This window comes from Arachis stenosperma, chromosome 4, assembly GCF_014773155.1.
Source record: "Arachis stenosperma cultivar V10309 chromosome 4, arast.V10309.gnm1.PFL2, whole genome shotgun sequence".
NCBI classification, from domain to species: domain Eukaryota; kingdom Viridiplantae; phylum Streptophyta; class Magnoliopsida; order Fabales; family Fabaceae; genus Arachis; species Arachis stenosperma.
Window position 1 is genome coordinate 98,278,486 of NC_080380.1, and position 2,342 is coordinate 98,280,827.

The following is a 2,342-nucleotide window of genomic DNA, read 5'->3' on the forward strand; positions in this document are numbered from 1 at the left end:
TTTATGGAGTACCACTCCTTCTCAATGCACAATTCGAACTCTATCTGATTAAGTTCGAATTCTTCTACCTCTTCCTTCTAATTTTCTTCTTCTCTGACACCTCAAGGAATCTCTATACTGTGACATAGAGGATTCCACATTTTCTTGTTCTCTTCTCTTTCATATGAGCAGGAACAAAGACAAAGGCATTCTTGTTGAAGCTGACCCTGAACCTGAAAGGACCTTGAAGCGAAAGCTAAGAGAAGCTAAAGCACAATTCTCTATAGAGGACCTGACAGAAACCTTCAAAGAAGAAGAACCCATGGCAGCCGAAAACAACAACAATGCCAACAATGCAAGGAAGGTGCTGGGTGACTTTACTGCACCTACTCCCGACTTCTATGGGAGAAGCATCTCTATCCCTGCCATTGGAGCAAACAACTTTGAGCTTAAGCCTCAATTAGTTTCTCTAATGCAACAGAATTGCAAGTTCCATGGACTTCCATTGGAAGATCCTCATCAGTTCTTAGCTGAATTCTTGCAAATCTGTGACACTGTCAAGACTAATGGGGTTGACCCTGAGGTCTACAGACTAATGCTATTCCCTTTTGCTGTAAGAGACAGAGCTAGGACATGGTTGGACTCACAACCTAAAGAAAGCCTGAACTCTTGGGAAAAGCTAGTCAATGCCTTCTTGGCAAAGTTCTTTCCACCTCAAAAATTGAGTAAGCTTAGAGTGGAAGTCCAAACCTTCAGACAGAAGGAAGGAGAATCCCTCTATGAAGCTTGGGAAAGATACAAACAATTGATCAGAAAGTGTCCCTCTGATATGCTTTCTGAATGGAGCATCATAGGTATTTTCTATGATGGTCTCTCTAAACTGTCCAAGATGTCTTTGGATAGCTCTGCTGGAGGATCTCTTCATCTGAAGAAGACGCCTACAGAAGCTCAAGAGCTAATTGAAATGGTTGCAAATAACCAATTCATGTACACTTCTGAAAGGAATCCTGTGAACAATGGGACAAATCAGAAGAAAGGAGTTCTTGAGATTGATACTCTGAATGCCATATTGGCACAGAACAAGATATTGACTCAGCAAGTCAATTTGATTTCTCAAAGTCTGTCTGGAATGCAAGCTGCACCAGGCAGTACTAAGGATGCTTCATCTGAAGAAGAAGCATATGATCCTGAGAACCCTTCAATGGAAGAGGTGAATTACCTGGGAGAACCCTATGGAAACACCTATAATTCTTCATGGAGAAATCATCCAAATTTTTTATGGAAGGATCAACAGAGACCTCAACAAGGTTTCAATAACAATAATGGTGGAAGAAACAGGTTTAGCAATGGCAAGCCTTTTTCATCATCTTCTCAGCAACAGACAGAGAATTCTAAGCAGAACCACTCTGACTTAGCAACCATGGTCTCTGATCTAATCAAAACCACTCAAAGTTTCATGACTGAAACAAGGTCCTCCATTAGAAACTTGGAGGCACAAGTGGGACAGCTGAGCAAGAAAGTTACTGAACTCCCTCCTAGTACTCTCCCAAGCAACACAGAAGAAAATCCAAAAGGAGAGTGCAAGGCCATCAACATGGCCGAATTTGGAGAGGAAGGAGAGGAAGTGAACGCCACTGAGGAAGACCTCAATGGGCGTGCACTGACCTCCAATTAGTTCCCTAATGAGGAACCATGGGAATCTGAGGCTCAAAATGAGACCATAGAGATTCCAATGAATTTACTTCTGCCATTCATGAGCTCTGATGAGTATTCTTCCTCTGAAGAGGATGAGTATGTCACTGAAGAGCAAGTTGCTAAATACCTTGGAGCAATCATGAAGCTAAATGACAAGTTATTTGGAAATGAGACTTGGGAGGATGAACCCCCTTTACTCACCAAAGAATTGGATAACTTGTCTAGGCAGAAATTACCTCAAAAGAGACAAGATCCTGGGAAGTTCTCCATACCTTGTACCATAGGCACCATGACCTTCAAGAAGGCTCTGTGTGACTTAGGGTCAAGTGTAAACCTCATGCCTCTCTCTGTAATGGAGAAGCTAGGGATCTTTGAGGTACAAGCTGCAAGAATCTCACTAGAGATGGCAGACAACTCAAGGAAACAAGCTCATGGACTTGTAGAAGATGTTTTGGTGAAAGTTGAAGACCATTACATCCATGCTGATTTCATAGTCCTAGAGACTGGGAAGTGCAAGGATGAACCCATCATCCTTGGCAGACCCTTCCTAGCCACAGCAAAGGCTGTGATTGATGTTGATGGAGGTGAACTGATCATTCAAGTGAATGAAGAATCCTTTGTGTTTAAGGCTCAAGGATATCCCTCTGTCACCATGGAGAGGAAGCATG

At 42.5% G+C, this 2,342-nt stretch overlaps 1 non-coding gene across 1 annotated transcript; it reads right to left on the reverse strand.

The window, feature by feature from the left end:
* Nucleotides 1–706: 706 nt before the first annotated feature.
* Nucleotides 707–814, reverse strand: LOC130978099 (small nucleolar RNA R71). Its single transcript, XR_009085762.1, has one exon. It is a non-coding gene; the product is annotated as a small nucleolar RNA R71 (small nucleolar RNA).
* Nucleotides 815–2,342: the final 1,528 nt, after the last annotated feature.